This window comes from Lactuca serriola, chromosome 3 (genome assembly GCF_051521515.1).
Source record: "Lactuca serriola cultivar US96UC23 chromosome 3, Lser_US96UC23_V15, whole genome shotgun sequence".
In the NCBI taxonomy this organism is placed as follows: domain Eukaryota; kingdom Viridiplantae; phylum Streptophyta; class Magnoliopsida; order Asterales; family Asteraceae; genus Lactuca; species Lactuca serriola.
Genome location: NC_136410.1, coordinates 146,577,619 through 146,597,578, shown reverse-complemented (window position 1 = coordinate 146,597,578; position 19,960 = coordinate 146,577,619). Strand labels below are relative to the sequence as shown.

Here is a 19,960-nt window from a genome sequence, read left to right as displayed (position 1 = left end):
TATGCTCTAGGGAACTCACTAAGCATTAGCTTACAATTTGTTAATTTGTTTTAGGTACTTCAGAGCCTAAGGGCAAGGGCAAGGTTTGATGGCACACCATGCACGCTCTTTCATTTGACTTTGGGACACTCTGATATTTGAAATAAAAGGTTGATGTTATGGATTTTGAAAACAATTTTCATTGAGATTTGAAATTTTATGGGAATGTTTTAATTAATTGAAAATGAAAATTTTATTTGGAAATTTGGGTCGTTACACCAAAATCCGGTTTAAGAGCTTCTTTGCTTGAAAATATTTGTAGAACTTTGATCTTTTAAGTATGGTATTGTCGTTGTGGTAGAATCTTGACTTTAAGAAGGCATAAACACGATGGTAAAAGGCATGCCTTACAATAGGGTATCTGAATAAATATGTGTAGGTTCATCAAGTAAAGTTTCTCCATTATAATTACTTTCTAGATCGGATATATCTAGACAAACCTCTATTGGATCCTTTTAACCAACTACGTTGACATCATTCAGAAATGGAATTTCTTCTTGGTTTTAAGTTTTATTTGGTTTACCATCCTCATATAGATTAACTTAATGTTTTTGTTCAGTATGATCATGTGTACCCATATCAGTAATATATATACCAACATAATCCTTACAATCATACTTATAATTTTCAGGATCAACATAGTAAATCAGTGCCAAAATCACATTTTCATATTCAATAAAACTATTAAACTAATGACACTTGGAGTGACAAAAATGTAATGTCCCAAAAACGATAGTAAAAAAATTTCATTTAAAAAATACATTTTCATGTAATCCATAAAGTATTCAACCGCTGTTTCAAAACAAAACCATAAAACTCAGAGTATCAATAACATCCTGTAATGCCTAGTTCCTACTATGTATTTAATTAAAGATTTATTCTCTTTTGTGTAGAAACTTGATGAGTTGGAGACCCCAAACTTGTCGAGTAGGAACGGGACTGGACGTTGTAAAGTCTACTCGATGAGTGGGGATAAAAGAGTGAAACCCTAATTTTCAGGGTTTTTCAGCCTATTTAAACACCTTAACCTTCAAAGGTTGGACTCATTTACAGCCTCCAGGTTCCAAACCCTAAATCTCGAAACCCTAATGCCTTGTGTGAGCTTGTGAGCCATTTTTGAGAGACAACTTGTGTATTTGAAGCTTGTGGAAGAAGAAGAAGAAGCCTGACGACTCAAGAGGAGTGAGTAGATCCTGAAACTTCATCCCATCGTCGTCACTTTTTAGTAAGCAAGTCTCAAACTTGCTTAATAATTTCTTAGATCTCCTCATTTTCACTTTTATTGGGTTTTTGGTCCAAATATCTTAATCCTTGGGGAATGGACGTCCCAAGTGAGTATACTTGCAGATCTAGGACCTTGAAGGGCTTTCATGGCATAAATATCACACCCCAAAACCAAGAACGACGGAAACATTATGGGGCGGCGGACGTCATGTACAGTATCACAACAATGAAAAGTAGTAAACAAGAAACAACATCATCCATTGCATTAATAATATAATTTTAATACAAGTGTTCTGTCAAATTATAATAGACACTAAAGTATAAACAAAATGAAAGATGAGTCTTGATCGAGCTCCATCTTCTCTAAACCTTGCATCGGTACCTGTCTATCGTTGACCTGAGGATACAAGTTATTTTGAAAGAGAGTATCAACTTTAAAGCTGGTGAGATCATAAGCATTTTAGTGTCTTAATTTGTATGTAAGTATTTGTATGTATATGAACTGTAAGTATTGAAAATGTATATGAACTTTAAGTATGAAAATGTTTTGTAGAACAAATGTAAACGTTTGAAAAACCCTAGAAATCCCTATGATTCCTACTACTATAAAAGGGAGTCTACTACCAAGACCTAACTGTTCTGAATGTAGCCTTCTACCAAGACCTAACTGCTCTGAACATAGCCTTCTACCAAGACCTAACTGCTCTGAATGTACCCTTCTCCGTGAACTTGACTTATAATATGAAGTGATTGACTTTTAGGGTTTGACCAAATGAAAATTCCGGGTTGTCACATCATCCCCCTGTTAAAGGGAATTTCGTCCCGAAATTAGAATTTAGGTAAGGAAGTAGGTATGAATGATCGAGTCATGAGGAGGAAACTTTCTAATTGATTGGTTCTCGCGCTCCTAAGTGAAATCGGGTCCTCGGTTGGTATCCCAATGAACCTTCACTAAATGGCGACGGTGTTGCTTCGTCCGCTTGACCTCTCTGTCGAGGGTCACTACGATTCTAATACGAAGGCGAGGACCTCGACGAGTGGACTTACAAGAGTTCTAACGGAAAGGTATGGTTTCAAAATCGAGATGCGAAGTGTAAAATGTACGCTACTGAGTTCGCGGAGTAGGTTTAGTGTGTGAGGTACAGGACCGATTCTGGTAAGAATCTCGGAGGTCCTAACTATCTTGGATTTAGCTTTCCACACTTTACAAAGCGCATTAAGCCATTCCCAGTGTGAGTTTTCCTAAAGAACTTGGTCTCTCAATTGGAATCTCCAAGGTTTCTTTTTCTTGTTTATCTTCCCAGTCAAGGGCCACCCCCTGCTAGGTCAAAGTCGTAGAGGTTTCTCTGATTTGCGAGGAGTTCTGGATGAACTATGATAGTAGGTCTGTAATACCTAGAATTTGGCGAATTCCTGTCGGCGTCCCTGATGTCGACAAATTCTTCAACGGTTTTGATAAATTGATAGAGTACTCAAGAATTTCCATATCAATAATAGTGTGTCTTAGGAAATTTTGACTCTTCAATTCCAAAACTCGTATTCAGAGAACTTTGCGAAAAGTATCTCCGAGGGTAATGTTTCTGCGGGTTCCTTATTACTACGAGGGCAGATAAGTAAGTCGTTACATGGAGAATGACGAACTGATCCAAGTAAGAAAGATGGACTTTATTCATTAAACTCGTGAATGCTTCAGGCGTATTGGTCCTATCCGAAGTGTATCACTACGGACTCGAAGTGTCCGCATCGAGTTCGGAAGGTAGTCTTCCGGACATCCTTCCCTCACACTCAAACTGGTGATATTCGGATTTCAGGTCCATTTCTGAAAGTAATTCTTTCCTTGCATTTGCTCAACCAATTCATCTATGCGAGACAGAGGCAATGATTTCTAATGGAAAAATTCTGGACGGGGTCCTTGATAGCCGAGGTACATACGATGCAATCCATCGATCTCTGGAAGAATAAGAGCGGAGTTCTCCAGGGTGAGAAGCCTGGTCTTCCAATTCTATTTATGTGTAGTTCGCTAAGTTGTTCGGGCTGTTCTTGTATCTCCGTAGGTGTTTAGACTATATGGCGATCTATTTACAGGAGTCATACTGGGTTCTAGGTTTGTTCACATGATGATGTGATTACTCGTAGGCTTGGGTAGTTCTCCATCCTGAAGTTCATATTAGAATTCATACATGGTTTCACATTCACAATCTCGTGTATACGAGTCGTATATAATTAAGATTGAAAAGGTAGTCGAATAACTGATTCTTCTTTAAGCTCACATCCCATCGAGGAAAAAGAAGTTAAAGTGGAATCATCAATTCTAAACATGTAGAACCTTGATTATATATCACTCTTATGTATACATTCCTCAGTGATAGATCAACCGCATGAATCCTTGGATTAAACTTGACGTACTGCACGGGTGGTACTTCGGGGATTTCTTTGGAAAAGAGAAGAACTATGAGGTACTCCACGCATGAGTACTTCGGTGTTCTGAAATGACGGTTTCGCTAAAAAGACGTTTACTGATGAAGAGATGTACTTAAGAAGCTGGTATGGTGTGGATCAAATTGAATCTAGTTGTATGATAATGTCGGAATCATATGGAAACTTAAAGACATTAGATTTGAACGTAAGACGTTTACAGACAAAACACAACCGTGCAACCATCAACAGAGTTACAATACTTTAGACTTACAACAAGACCATTGCTGCGAATGAGGTATACTACAAAAGACATGTACACGCAGCACGAGCATCCTTATACCGACAGGATCTCACAAAAACGTAAGACTCTAGTTGCACTAGTTCTGGATAGTTTATAAGTCAGTTACAACAACACGCCTAAATTACATTAACGTGGTTCTGGAGAAGGTTCTCCTGCAGCTGTGATCCTGAGAATCTTCCCGTCTACGCCGGAGTTCTTTGCTATAGGGCAATCCTTCTTGAAGTGCCCTATCTCACCGCATTGGTGGCATGACTAGCTAGTACTAGTTTTGGTGGCGGGAGTGCGGTGTTTAGCCAGTGATATGTGGACACGAGTGTTCTCCTTGTTTATCCACTTTGAAATTTTCCTTTCATAGGGTCTAGTTTTAACACCACCATCGTAAGCCTGGTTGACTCTGATGTCAAGGACTTGAGTGATGGGTCGTGCCGGTGCTCCACAGCTACGAGCATGGTGCCCTATTTTTAGGAAATTGCAACATTGCATCTCATGGCAAGTCCCATGATGATGGAAACTACACTTATCACACTTCGGGAGTTTTCCCTCGTATGGCCTGCTCGGTACGGGGATGGCAGGGGTTTCCATTTGCTGCTGTTGCATGGCCAGCCTTTGGGATTTCTTGCGTTCTTTCTGGGCTTGACGCTTTCGTTTCTTGTTCTTTGTTTTTCGGCTTTGCGAGCCTGTGACTGTTACCGTTTGATGACTTCCTGGATGGATACCCTGATTGGAAACTTCAACCCCATCATCAGCATTGATTGTGCTGATAGCGCTACGGTGTGCAAGGACAGTGGTTACGGCAGCCATCACGACAGATGTAACTGCGGTTTGGAAGGTAGCGACATCCATAGGAAAGGCGGAGGTTTCGTTGCTCGGCTGATTGGTTCCGGATGACGACATGATTCTGTAACACGAAAGATAAGGATTTTGTGAGCGATTCTGGTTGACCCTAGATGTAATTCGATTGTTCAAGTAAAGAGTAAGAGTATGTTTTCGACAGCTTGACCTACATCCCTATGATGCAGTCTTAGTACGGATTGGAAGTATGTTCACGGAGGTTTGACCTACATCCCTATGATGCAGTCCTAGCACTGAGTGGAAGTGTGTTCGTAGAATGGTCTCAAGACGTTTTTCGTTCAAGCCGAGGTATCGATGGTTGGTGAATAATAGGATCCAACCACTAAAAGAGACTTGGAAACGTCTCCGGAGTTAAATTACTATAGTCCAATGACTTGACTAAAGCATGTTTCAGATAGACTCCAATGAAAGTATGATGAGAGTACTTGAATAAAGAAGGACACGAAAGTTAGCCGACTGTCAAAATCTTTGATATTCATGACGTAAAAGTTCGGGAGAATGACCTTGTAAAAGGTCGTACATCATAATTAGAGAAGATAGTCCTTGACAGCATAAAGACCTAACCAAAAGTACGTACGATACAAGATAATTTCATAGAAAATGCCACATCGGGCAAAGACAGAAAAACGATTCCTTTTAACAAGGACAATAAAGTAAAACATCTACTACTGGCGACGGTGATCCCTCTGGTGAACTCTCAGTTCGGCCAGTTGACGTTCCACATCAAGTAGGTGTCTTTCCTACACCCTCCGGCGTACGCGGAGTTCTAGGACTTCGGCTCGTGATTCAGCCAGTGCTTGCAGTAGGGTTTCATGGTTTCTCTCATATCTCTCACGAGCATCTTCTAGATGAATGGTGCGGAGGGCTATCCTGCCTTGAATCTCATTTCGGGCCACTCTGCGGACCAAGATCGGCAAGATTTTGTCTGCTGAGCCCCCATTGCTCAGGTCATAAAAGCTTCAGTCGCCATTAAATGGCATGGGCTGATCTTTTCCTTGGCTACATGTTTCCAAGCATTCCACCCACTCAGGCATCGGGCCATGAAAAGCCAGACGAGGGTTAGGAATTGGAACGGGAGCTGCCTGGGGTAGGTTCTCAACCTCGGGTTTGGAGTTAGCATCGTCTAAAAGGTCTTCATCATGGTGATCATTCACAGGGATAGGATGATCATTCTCTGGTTCTTCTTCAAACCATCCAACAATGACCTCATTTGGGAGGTACTGGTTGCCGTGGGGATGAAGTCCAGCCATGTTATCTACGCAAGAATTGGGGTAAGAAAATAATTATTAGATGAACTATCTAGATAATTATTTAGAAAATCTTCATTAGTTACATCGCTACTTGTGAAGTGCATACTAGTTATATGTAATCGAAACAGGATAGGCCTTCGAATATGTGACCTTAACTCCAAATTCACACAGAATAAGGGTAAAGTAAAATTTTCACAGATTCTAAGTCTATAACATCCTAATTACATATAGCCTTAGTGTATCCACTTAGCAACTATCAACTTAGTAATGAAGATTCTGTTTTAGTTCTCAAGTATAAAGTACTTATAGTAACACCAAATACTCCTATAGTATTTTAAGTTTAATGTTATGTTCTACTGTTCTCATTGTGGTAGGGTTGGTAAGATTTTAGACTTGTTGCAACCACACAACTAAACTTAGGCACATGCTAGTCATCCCTCGGATAATATAGTTGATCAAGCTATATCTTCCCAGTTTTGATTATATGTCTCTAAGTCCACCTGTGTTGCCCAACAATCGTAATTCTTTTGTACTGTCCTAGTGACACTGATTTTAGTATGAATGAGCACGTATACTTAATTAAATATTTTATTATTTAAAGTATAAACTCTTGGTCATAGTATTTTTAATCCCATTGTATTTATAGTCTGTATATCTTTTATGGGTTGATATACTTAATTCACTATAAACAATGCTCTGATACCAATCTGTCACACCCCAAAACCAAGAATGGCGGAAACGTTCTGGGGCGGTGGATGCCATGTACAGTATCACAACAATGAAAAGTAGTAAACAAGCAACAACATCATCCATTGCATTAATAATATAATTTTAATACAAGTGTTCTGTCAAATTATAATAGACACTAAAGTATAAACAAAATGAAAGATGAGTCTTGATCGAGCTCCATCTTCTCTAAACCTTGCATCGGTACCTGTCTATCGTTGACCTGAGGATACAAGTTATTTTGAAAGAGAGTATCTGCTTTAAAGCTGGTGAGAACATAAGCATTTTAGTGTCTTAATTTGTATGTATATGAACTGTAAGTATTGAAAATGTATATGAACAAGTATGAAAATGTTTTGTAGAACAAATGTAAGCATTTGAAAAACCCTAGAAATCCCTATGATTCCTACTACTATAAAAGGGAGTCTTCTACCAAGACCTAACTGTTCTGAATGTAGCCTTCTACCAAGACCCGACTGTTCTGAATGTAGCCTTCTACCAAGACCCGACTGTTCTAAATGTAGCCTTCTACCAAGACCCTACTGTTCTGAATGTAGCCTTAGTATTACCCTTTGGTACTAGGGTAACTAACAATGTTAAATTGAGACATCCGTAGATGTACATTTACCTCTGTTGCTAACAGCTGGGTATAGGAATAGTTAGTCCCTTAAAGTATACCTGTAATGGTATCAACTGTTGACATCCGTGGATGTGCTTTTACCTCTGTAGCTAACAGAGATTCTAGGAATGGTCAATCCCGCAACGTATCCTTTGGTACTAGGATATTAAATCCAGTATATCTCGTCGGTTATGTGATTGAATCACAAGGTAAAGATAAGAATGAGGATTATATAACATAATCTATACACATAAAATGTACTAGTAATTCGTGTAAGTGTACTCATGTAAATGTATCTATGTAAATGTATTCATGTAAGCGTATATATGTAAACGTATTCATATAACTGTACTCATGTAGATGTATCTATGTAAAAGTACTGTAATGTTCTGCATGTACTAGCTGTAACGTGTGTTCTCTCTCTATCTAGCATGTATAGTAATGTACTGTGTGTACTAGCTGTAATGTTTGTTATCTCTCTATTTAGCAAGTATTGACTCATTGTATGATATCGTGTTCTAGTAATACTTCTAGTATCTTCCTAAACTACCCATATGGTAGCTTACTAGTAATTTAACTGGTACGTATGAACATGGATGTATACCCTTGCTACCCAAGGGCATTGGATGAACCGGAAGGACCTTTATGACTATATATGTGCATATGATATATAACTAATATTTAAACAACCTTCGGACGGATACCCGATGTCCCACCAGACCACATCTCAAGCGCGAAAAGGAAATAGGGTGGATAGCCTTCCTAAGTCTTTTAAACATTTCTTATATATCTATACATATATAGGCATGCAATTGATAATATAAAAGCATAAAATAAGTTTTGTAAAACCTTTGAACATAATTATTATCTAAGAAAAGATCGACTTGATGTCAATCTATAAAACGGTTTAAAGGCATGGGTTTGATAAAACAGTTTAAGTATAAAGAAGCATTTGTTTCAAACACAATTGTAAATGAGTTTTAATGAAACATACAGAGTAAAATGTACAGTTTAATAAGGAGTTTTAAACATAATAAGTGTTTATGAAAAACATTTGAAGGAAACTGTTTGGTAAAATGGCTAATGAGTAGCCAATCATTTGAATGCTGCTTATTAATCACATGTGATTGATATAATAAGTAGCATGATTCGACTTGTATCCCCCCATAAAGTATTTAAAAACATTTAAAACATTGATTAAGGGGTATGAACTCACCTGTTGCGAGTGGATCGGATGGAAGTGTCGGATAAGTGCTTGGTGTCAAGTGAAGACTTAGACACGCACAAAGATCCTAATTACATATGAGGACATATGTATATAATCAATTAGTTTTTAAACAACTAATAAACAAGTCAAGACACTCTAGGAGATGACAAACACTTTGTATAAGATTTATAAGTGCTAAGGTGTGCATCTAAGTGTTGTAGGGAAAGGCTAGTGTGATCGGGGTTCAAGGAACACTTCTGACATGAGTTTACTCCCTAAATACCAACACCCCATTATTTTACAGTCGTAAACTCCTAACCTTTTGACCATTTGTTGTTTTAAAGTCTTCTAAGCTATTCCAAACATTCCTACTTCATGTTGAAGCCTTAAGAAGTGTTTTTTGGCATCAAAACACTCCTAAATGGAGTTTACGGTCTAAGGACCATTTCTCCATGAGTTTACTACCTTAAACTCACAAGTTTGGTATTTGGAGGTTTTCAAGTCCTTAGCTCAATCATGGCACTAGTCTAGGTTAGATTCTAGGCATAAGGAACAACCATGGGACATTTATCGGACATTTACACACTTTTTGAGGTGTTTACGGCTTCAGGACATCCTCAAACCGTAAACACATAAAAATGGAAAGTTTTGGTGCTTTTTGTGTGATAAACTCTTCAAGGATGAATCTAGACAAGTTCCTAAGGCATTGTGAAGCATCTAGGCACCTTAACACACCATTTTGGCCCTAAACTTGGTGTTTACAGTTTTAGGAGCTCCCAAAACCGTGAACACCTTTAACTTGGTGTTCTTGGGACTTTTCCTTGGTATAAACATGTGTAGCTAGCTTTAAATGACTCTAGGATAGAAGTACTTACATTGTGGAAGCTTGAAATGAACTTTAAGTCGAAGAACACTAGTGTGTGTTCTTGGTGTTTTGGAAAAACTAATCAAAACACAAAAATGAATGGATGAATAGATGCACAAACACTAGATTAAGTGTTAAACCAACTTGAAATGGTTAGAACACTTACTAGTTTGAAGATCTAGAACAAAATCAAGGATGATACTTGAAAGGATATTTTGGAGTTTACTCTTTTGGGTATTTGGGGAGTAAACACATAATGGCTAGACTTGGGGAGTAAACTCATGGATAAGCATGAGTTTACGGATTTTTGGGATGATTTTTCGACCCAAACAAAATAGTTTGGCCGGGAACTTCTAAGACGCGAGGTGTTTGCGGTTTTTAAAATTCAAAACCCGAGACGGCACTTTCTTTCACCCGTTCGTTTAAAAATAATATTAAAATAATCAAACGAAATTTATTTTTCCCAAAAACAAATAAAAGTGAACTTGACTTATAATATGAAGTGATTGACTTTTAGGGTTTGACCGAATGAAAATTCCGGGTTGTCACAAGAAAGGTACAAACTTTATGTCCATTGAAGTCCCATGCAAGCTTTAGAATGCCATTTTCACCTTTTATGCTCAAAAAGGCCATGCATGGAGAGAAAGTCAGAGACTTTACGTGTTCATGTAGTGTCTAGGGTGTAGGTCTCAGTTTGTATGCCTTAGCTTGAAGTATTAATGGCTTTTGGATCAAGGTCTAGGTCCTAAAGATTTAGGGTTTGGGCTAAACCCATTAAGGAAGGGTATTTACGGGTAAAGTTGGAAACTTTACCCTTAAAAGGACATTTTTAGTATGTATATGAAGTATGGAGCTTAGATATGAAGGATAGGAGCTTAATCTATTAAGATAGCTTATAAGACAGAAGAACTCAACGAGTTCATAAAGGAACTCGACGAGTTGGGTTGAAATGCTTCGACCCTATAGAAGGAAAGACTCGACGAGTTCAGAACAGACTTAGCGAGTGGAGTTGGAAAGTCCCGATTCTGATGATAGGAGAAAATCGACGAGTTCGTGAAGAACTTGACGAGTTGGATCGCGATTTCAGGGTTTCTGGTTTATGGAACTCGGCAAGTTGATGGGTTAAATCGGCGAGTTGAGTCAACCTAGAATGTTGACTTTGACTAGAATGTTGCCTTTGACTAGGGGTAAAATGGTCATTTTACCCTAAGAAGGATTATTGGGTTTTGACTAAGTTTAATGTGATAATGATAGTTGGGGAGTCGTTGGAGCAGCCGTTAGAGATTCCTTACTGCGAGATTTCGCAGTCAGCTTTGCGAGGTGAGTTTCCTCTTGGTATAAACGGGTCGAAGGCACCAAGGTCGGCCCGTATATGTTATGTGTATTGATTAGTAGTTGAGTGTGGGAGAGGCCCGTATCTTACTAGAAAAATAGCCTTTTACGACGCTCATTGCGCATCGTAAAAGGCTCAGACGATGCGCAAATGCGCGTCAAGGAAGGCCCTGTCATAAAGAGAGACGACACGCTTTTGCGCGTCATCTATAGACGACGCGCATTTACGACGCGCATTTATGACGCGCAATTACGACGCGCGTTTACGACACACAATGCGTATCAATAAAGGCTCTGTCATATAGGAAGACGACACGCATTCGCGTGTCGTAACCTTACGACGCGCGTGTTAATGACACGCAATGCGTATCAAGAAAGCCCCTGTCAAGAAAGACCATGTCATCAATGAAGATGACACACATTTTTGCGTATCATAATTTTTAATGTTTAAAAAAATATTATTTATAGATTTACTAATTTTCAAATTAAATTTGTATTTAATGTTTCATAATATAAAATAAAATATCATATACAAAAAATATAATCCATTGCATAAAATTTAATGCCATACAAATAATCGTTCCATGGAAAGATAAAACAAATCAATAGTTGTAACAAAAATTTACAAACTAATTAGATACAAGAAATATAAAAAAATATACCCTCAAATGCTTTTCAAAGTCTAATCTCCATGTCAGCTCTTCAACTCACTTCTCCATTTTGTCCTTAGGTTCTCTAAGGGCTCCAGTATCTCTTGCAGTTTCAAAGGCACAAAGAAGAACATAACGTGATATTATTTTGCCACCTAGATGTTCTTCAGTGATGTGATGAGAATCATACCCCTTCAAAGGCACAAAAAGTAGCCAATAGCACTTGTTATGTCAAGCAGAAGCACAGATAGAAATATGCCACTTTGAGTAAAATTAGTGTAAGTAAAGACTAGAGAGAAGATAACAACACATACCAAGTGATGGAGGAATTTTTGCAAAGTGAACGACCAAGTCATCTACGAGAAACATGACTAAAACTTCCAAAATCTTCTGTGTACCCATATCCCTCTTCTTTTAAAGTTTCCAGAATGTTTAGAATGCTCTCCTTACCCTGTTATTTCAAGTATCAGGGGAAAAAAGTCACAAAGTAGTAGAAAGTAACTATATTTATTGAAGAGTATCATGTAAACTTGTATGAAGTACCTCTTTAACGGAATGGTGAAGAACTGAATTCCTTCTTCACCAAAAGCTCACGTTCTTCTTTCTAACGATCTTTTAAACGAGAGCTTCTTGTCCCTGGTAACAAGGACCTAGGCACCCTGCCATTAAAATACATTTAAACAATATTACCAATTTACCCCTCGTGATATATTTGGAATAAATCTTTCTAGCTTCATATGTCAAAAGACTTAGAAAGATTTCTAGCTCACCTTGGAATAAATGATATGGTCAGTAAGTAAAGCAGCTGTTGATGTGAAAGCATAGAAAGAAACTTCACGGCAGCTATGTGCACTGCAGCCTCTTTAGCTACTGAAAGCCACTTTGGGGTTCCAAAATTAGCAGCTTCCCCACAATTGAAACCTTTAAAGACAATGGTTTGATAATAGAGTCTATAAAAGTATAAATATATCCAACCACAATATATATATATATATATATATATATATATATATATATATATATATATATATATATATATATATATATATATATATATGCAAAACATCACCATGGTTGAATCCTATGTGGTAAGCCCTTGGAAAGGTTATTACAAATTCACCAGGGTTCTGTACTAACCTGCAATCATGAAACAGAAGAAATTTTCAGTAGAATGTCCCAAATCTCAACATGTTTTACACAATTAGTTTGAGATTTTCCAAAGACAGTTGACAATGTGAAGTGCAAGGCATATAAGCATGGATTTTGAACAAAGAAATAACACACCTGCAACACGGAATGCCAGATGCAACAACAATTTCGGGTGATAGAAGGGTAGTCTTTTCGCCCAAGAGTGTTAGAGAGGCTGTTAAACAAAAATGGCAGGAGCTTTATGTATTGCTAAAGAAGTAATTTGAAGCCCTAGACATTCCATGTTGACAAATAGTCATTATATAAGTTCGTTTTTTGTCTTAGAAGTGGTTTAAGAAGGTGAGAGATGCATATATTATAGCAGATATTTTTATATGCATTGCAATGATATAATCAAGTTTAAGCATTTTACATACCTAACCGATCTACACCTCCACCATAAGCCTTTGAACGGATTACTTCCTCAAATGTGAATGCATAATCCCCAGGGACTGCATACCAGGTCTTGGGAGAGCCAATGTGGAGGAAATTTAAGTTGTGAAGCTCATGATCTCCTACCAGGTCTTGGGAGAGCCATGCAAACCAGCTGAATAACATGCCAATGTATACCATGGATTTTGGTGCAATCCACTTAATATCGAATCTCCTACGATATAAGAAAAAAAACTACAATCGAATGAGATAGATGTTTGTTTCTTTAGTTACTTTCTGCTTAAAGAGAAATAAATTAGATGTGGCTGAATCTTACGGTTTGAGCAATGAGCCAGAGAGTTTTTTTTTCTCCATTCAAATCCGCTAACTTGAATGGTACAATATGACTATAACCAAGAACATACTGATCCATGATTTTATCAAAGCATAGATTCCTAGAAAAGTTCACACCCATTGGTGGAAAGGAATTTGTACAATGAATAAAATAAACAATAAAGTAAGCAGTTAAAATAGAATACATAAACAACATAGTACAGAGTACAGACCTCCTTGCAATCCTTAGCCTTCTTCTGTAATTTTTTGTACTGCTAAAGAATAACAGCCTGGATATTGAATATATATATATATATATATATATATATATATATATATATATATATATATATATATATATATATATATATAGAATATTCTTACTTGATGAAGCCTAAAGAGGACATAAAAGCTATCATTCCCATAAAATACATGAAAATCTTTTATTTCACCATTATCACATAAAGGAGTTGCAACATGTTTTGTCAATGGCTTGGCAGTTGACAAAAACTGTCTACTGCTCAGACAGGGGAAAAATTGTCAAATCACCACCACATTGAAAATATTAAATATTGGATTGGGATTTGGATTTAACTATTTGATTATAAAAAAGGCATTGGAATTGAAACTAAACATACTTGTAGACATCAAGCATGTCCAAAAAGATTAGTGTTATCATAGAAAAAAAAGTAGAATCATTGGGAAGTAGATTAAGACAGGCTCTTGGTATAACCCATTAAGTCATTTTGTCCACATTAAGTCAAAAAGGAACAACCATGCCATGTATAGTTTGTTCAAATTAAGTGATTAACTCATTAAGACCACTAAGTCAAAAAGAATCAACCCCTAAGTTATTATTATGTCCAAGTTAAGTAAAAAAGAATCAACCCCTAAGTCATTATTATTGGTTGATGCTGTAGTTGTGCTTTGTGTTCAACCTGAACCAATTTACACGCCATATACAAACATTTGTGTCAGGCACGAGTGCTATTTGTGCATAAACTTCATTTGTTTCTGGTTCAGCCTGAAAAAAATGAATCCATAACTAAATTACTTAAATACCCAAATAGATTATGAGTATTAGTCTCTGAAAAGACTAAACCACCCTCACTAACTTACCCGAAGGTGAACATTCATCACTTTACATAGTAATCTGGCTGGTAAGTTAAATGATGGGAGTTACTGGTCTAATCCTTGATGCATGGAAGCCTCAAGCTGTAAGAATAACCAAAATTATGTGTCATTGCATGTGGTCTTGAATTAAAAAGAAAAGATTCACATGAAAGGTAGAAAATGAAGTCTTGAAAGAAAATTGAATAACAAACCTGTTCCATGTGGCCTTGAGGGACATTAACAAGGGGGCCAGCACAGGCATGCCACAATTCTTTGTATATGGCATCACCAGAGGATCCTGAAAAAAATTGAGTATTATACAAACATATGTGAATTATTGGATTGATATGTATATGTGTTTGATACCAATTTTTTAAAAAGATAATTAGTTATAACCTGATTGATGCCCTCCAGGAAACTGAGTAGTAGCAACATGTGCCATGATGAAAACAATTTGACAATGGCATAAAAATCAGCTTTTACCTTCCCGTCAATTTTGTTGAAATAAGACTTACAGTAGGTCCCTGCCATATACACATTATATAAAAAGTATTTAACTTTTAATTTCTATTTATTAACTATTATTATTTCACTTTTTGTAAAAAAAAAAACTAAAGAAAGAATAAGGAAAACAAAATCAAACCTGCAACGTAATTGTTCACTATCTTTTAATAGTGCATCAAGATAACGTGCTAATTCTCCTTTTGTAACACCAAACTCTTTATTCCTTAAGCCTTCAAACCTGAAAAAAAGATCCAAAAAAAGATAAACATGTATGTTACTATAATTTTAATTATCATCATTATTATTGTTGTTATTGAAAAGTACAACTACAAACCTCTTGTGCAGCCACTTTAATTGCACTTTGCCAACTTTTAGGCTCAACACTTACTGTAAGAGTAGTGACTGTGCATACTTCACGTCCTGAGTCACTATCATCTAACTCAATGGATGTAAATGGAGGGCTAAAACTCTGTAAAGTTACCTTTTTTATTAATAAAAGATTTTCACAAAACAAAAATAGCAAATCAATTTCAAGAGATACACCACCTTATATCTTGAGTTGATCCGAAAATGAAAAGCTGAAAGGAATATGTTTTGACTTTGTTCACAGGAATCTGCAAAAGGGTAAACACGTAATGTTGACATTTCACTTGGTGGATAGAAATGTTGACTAAATGCTAAAAGTTAAACCACAAAAAAGAAATCTCGCATTCAGAGGAAAAAAGAACTTTTGGCACCTGATATCCATGAAGCCCTTATTTGGGTAGGATCTTTTTGCAGGCAACCTTTGGATCATAACTATAAGGAACTAATTCAAGTTACACACACATTGATAATGAGATCATTGATTAGTTTTTAAGCGAGGAGTTGTGTTAATATGTCTTTACTTACTTGTCACTTTTAACCTCGGGAGCAAGAATGTTGAATCTTGTAACAAAATCAGAAAAACTCTTGCGAGTAGGATAGCCAACACAGCTGATGCGAATTGCTTCTAGAACCCCCTTAGTGATAAGAAAAGAAAATTTATTACATGTTTAATGAATTTACTATTAAAGGTTAATATATATATATATATATATATATATATATATATATATATATATATATATATATATATTTCAAATCTCATCAGTGCTCACCCCACAATGTAATTGTTGCATAATGTTGACATTCTCAAAGATGCCAGGCTTAAGAAAATTATTTGGATTCACACATCTGATGGAGTGGGGTTCTGTGCAGTTCAAAGTTTCGATCAACTGCTGAAGTTGTAACTGCATGTATTAACAAAAAGATCATATCAACTTATGACCAACATAACATGACATTAAGGATTCTTTTAACAAAAAAAAACCCTACATTGAAGCGAGAACCAGTCGATGAGAAATTAGAAGATTTTTTTGATAATTTGGTTGTCTACTCGGCCAATGCAGGGAAAAAGCCTGATATAAAAAAGCACTTGGAAGAAGTCAACAGATCTTGATGTTCCGGAACAGCATAATCTTTGTGCTTGTCCAGAAATTGCTCAGATTGATATTGAACCTGAATACAAACAGAAAACACATATAATTAGAAATAAGAGGCTTTGAAATTTAGAAAGAGAGTACCTGATCTATTCAAATTACCTCTCCTTCATAATGAGAAATGGTGAAACCAATGCAACACAGTTTTGGTTTGAAAAACCGTTGATGAGATTTGAATGTCTGATAAAGCTTCTGTGAGAATGTTTCATGATTCTACTTAGGCTCAGATTACCAGTCAAATAGGCGGGAAAAACATCAACAAAGTCGCCATCAGAAACTTCGGCTTCTTCTCTTATATTGTCCGATCGGTTCTCTCTATGTTCTATAATTATCTTGTCAACAAAAACATTAACCTTGGACACCAAATCTCTGCACCTCTTCCTCACCCCTTGGAAGTCATACCAGCTTACAACTGGGAAATGGTCACTCCAGTTGAAGATTCCGAGAAGCTCATATCCTTCGCTGAATAGCTTCTCCAGCACATATCCATCACCAACATGGAAGTCATCATAGGATTTTCCGAATACTGACATCATGACGTTGTTCAGGGAAGAAAAATGAAGGATCTTTTTCACCTCAACGATTCCTTCGCGTTCCATGGATGATGAAACTTGATCCACCATTTCAATCCTATCTTCTCTCTGAATACCCCGAACCTAGATACCCTTTTGGGGCTAAACAAATAGGTGGCAGATATTCTCCTGAGGTTCCTCCAGTAATCACCATATGGAGCAAAACCCATGGCACGGTGGAACAACAGCTCATAGGCAGACTCCTTCACTGGCCTATCAGCAAAAGCAGAACTTGAAAGTATTTCTTTGGCAGTTTCTGGGTGGCTCAATATGATGAAATGTGTGAAGCCTACAGAAAATGCCATTAGAGGTTTGGCATTAAAGGTTGTTGAGAGCTTAGCAAGGGTTGTGTGTGTTAGAGATGATGTAATGGCAAACACAAGGCCTAAAATGGGGAACCCAGCCGGTCCAAGAAGGACTATGAAATAGAACTTACATGACCATGAACCATGTTGATACATGATCTCCTTTCCTTCCTACTCTACCACGAAGCTTTGTAAAGCAAGAAATAAATTAAAATGTGATTAACAAATCTGAAAGTATATGTTAAGCTTATGTAAAGCCTTAAAACACAATATTGACACTAAGTTACACTTACCTGATTATCATATCAATTCTTCGGGACTCATGTAAAGATGCTCCAGTGACATGGAGACCACCAAGCCGTTTGACTTCCAATCCTTCATGAAAACAATGAATTTCACATTCCTTTAGAATCGATAAATATGCAATTGCAATGCAAGGACCAAGAGGGTAAATCGTACCTATCTAGGGCTTCAATAGTTCATAGATGGCGATAGGGAGAAGTTGCAAAACCCTTAATCTCCTTGTAAGTCCAACATAGGCAGAATGTAACGAGCTCTAAATTTTAGTATTGTGAGCACGAGGATCTGTAATTGGTTGGATCTTAAACGAAGGCTTGTAAACTTGAGCAGTCATCGCAGTCTCGGTGAGGTGAGGTGAGCTCAAGGTTGCCGGCGGGAAAAGGTGAGTGGAGGTCGTCGGTGGGAAGAGGTGAGCAGAGATGAGCGGAAGTGAGGCAGATGCAACGAACCTTAGAGAGCATCTTTTAAAAAATCCCCAGATCCCCTGTGATTTTTTTTATAAGTAAATTTTAAAAAAGCCCTAGGTCCCCTGCGATTTTTTTATAAGTAAATAGTCAGCGCGCGTTCATTTTAAGAATTATAAAGCGACATGCCTGCACGACACGTTTTTTTTAATGGGTGACCTCCGCGTTTTTTCTTTTAATCTTCTAACGCTAATTTTAGGTCACGCAAAAATGCGTATCCTAAATCCTTCACATTTTTGCGGAGATGACATTATTTTTAGGGTACCCACTTTTGCGTATCGTAAATCGCCGCATGTCATGCTTTGCGTGTCATTAAAGGCCTATATTATAGTAGTGTCATAGATAGCTGAGTGTGGGCGAGGCCCGTATCTCTTAAGCATTATTAGAGTATGGATATAGGATTAATTGATAGATTTGATTATACTTATTGTCTGTGTGATACTTGTATGTATGCTTGTAACGCTTGTTTTTCCGGGCTTGCCATTTTTTTAGCAATGTAATAGTCTAGGTTAACCTCTGTAACCCGTTTTGAAATAATAAGATTGTATTATTTGAGTATTGTGTGTTTTGTGCTTAATTGCTTAATTATGTGGTTTGATTAATTAAGAATAAAAATAAGCGTCAAAATTTAAGTGTAAAATAAACTTAATATCTTTGAATAATGTTGTAGTAGTTGAAACGAGGTTTCCGAATATATATAGAACGCCCAAATCTGAGTTCGTATGAGGAAGTTATGATTTATCGAAGTTTCGGCTTAGCGGTGAGCAGCCTGTTTTACTCGATTTGAGATCGAGGGGTTTTTAGCCGAAGCAATCTAAATGGGAATCGAAGATCTCATTGTTGGTATCGAAGAGATAAAAAGTTAGGCGAGAACGGACGTCAAACGAAGAAGTTATGAATTTATAACGAAGTTTTTCTGTCGCGGCCTATTAAAAATAAATAATAAAAATAAAGTCAAAATTAGCCGACAGAGTCTAAACGAAAGTTGTAGAGCGTAGTCTCACCTTCTCGTGGATATAAAGAACGTCGAAAACGGAGTTCGTATGAAGAAGATATGAATTTCCGAAGTTTATTAATTATTTTGTATTTAAATTTAAATGAAAATTCGGAGGCATTATCCGAAGGCGAGTCACCGGCCTGATCCAACGTACGCCCCGCGTACTCCGAAGAGTGTCGAAATTTCGGATGACGCATGCAGTGACGATTTCGGAAGCAGTACGCGCTGCGTACTGCAGTACGCCCTGCGTACTCCGAGGCTCCAGCCTCCTATAAATAGGAACCGAAGGCAGCCGAGTCTTTTGCCAATTTCTTCTCTTCTCTCTCCCGTTTTGCATCGTTTTGCGTGCCAGAAATATCCCGAAGCCCCGGTATCATACTCAAGTCCCGAAGCAAGTCCCGAGATCCCGAAGATCCTGAGAAGTGCGGTTCCCGAGCCGAAGCTCTGCCCGCGAGAAGTTCGATTTTGAAGAGATCTTCCAGATCTGTTGAGGATTACTACTTCTGCAAGTCGTAGTGCTGTCCGATCATCTTCTGATCAAGTGAGTGTATACTACCTTTCATAAACACGATAATAATACAAGTTTGGTTCGAGTGTATTAAGTATATTGTTGTTTATAAGTGTGAGTGTGTGGTTACTTTCTTCTAACACATAATTATGAAGTATTTTATACGGAATACGTATTATGTGTATAATTTTGTGGTTATGTGTGTGAATGTGTATTCACTTTCTTCTAACTCATAGATATGATTTATTCTCTATGAGATATGTGTTATGTGTGTGTGTGCCTCATCTGTTATGTGAAATAT

General features: G+C 37.2%; 1 pseudogene; it reads right to left on the bottom strand.

Moving 5' to 3' along the window:
* Positions 1-16,459: 16,459 nt before the first annotated feature.
* Positions 16,460-17,390, bottom strand: LOC145095775 (cytochrome P450 78A5 pseudogene; annotated as a pseudogene).
* Positions 17,391-19,960: the final 2,570 nt, after the last annotated feature.